The following is a 784-nucleotide window of genomic DNA, read 5'->3' as shown; positions in this document are numbered from 1 at the left end:
CACCATAAAACAGCTGTTTCGGCATGCGTTCATCTGCCATTCGAACAATATGGCCACACCATCTCAATTGGTTCCTCAAAATCATGGCTTTAATTGAGGGGATGCCTGCAGATGCAAGGATATCTGTGTTTGGAGTAAAAGAATTCTATTTAATTCTTAAAATATGACGCTCTTCAGTGCTACTGGTAACATGTAATCCAGTACAACCTGTTGCATGGTCGGGTCGTCGGCGACTAAACTGGCAACCCCACCAGGCTTGCTTGGTGAGGAGGGTGTTGTTGGACACCCTGCAGGACGAAAAAAAAAAAAAAAAATAAATAAGACCTGTCAAAGGGCGGACATATAAACGTATAAATATATATACATACACATATATATATACATACATATATATATACATACATATATAATACAAATGATATATGAGCATATGCATGTATACATACATATATGTACATACCTACATCTACATGTATATATAGATGCATATCCGGATACAGGACGTCAAAAAGGAACGGGAACAATAACAAAGCACAAAAACCGGACTCTTTTTACAGACAACAGAATGAACACATAGGAAAACAGACGAGCCACTTATGGAACTTTTCCTTCATCAGCTGCCTCTATTCTAAACTAGGCATTTCGAAGATGAGGCAGAACGCGCTCTTAGAATAGCTCTTCCCGCTAAGTGGATTAACCTGCTAAGCGGAGGGTTCCAAGGTAGCAAACAAAAACCAAGACAGGAAAAATTAAACAGTGAAAACAACATTAAGGCCGTTGGGCC

The sequence above is a fragment of the Octopus bimaculoides genome, chromosome 11 (assembly GCF_001194135.2).
Source record: "Octopus bimaculoides isolate UCB-OBI-ISO-001 chromosome 11, ASM119413v2, whole genome shotgun sequence".
NCBI classification, from domain to species: domain Eukaryota; kingdom Metazoa; phylum Mollusca; class Cephalopoda; order Octopoda; family Octopodidae; genus Octopus; species Octopus bimaculoides.
This window is presented reverse-complemented; position numbering follows the sequence as displayed.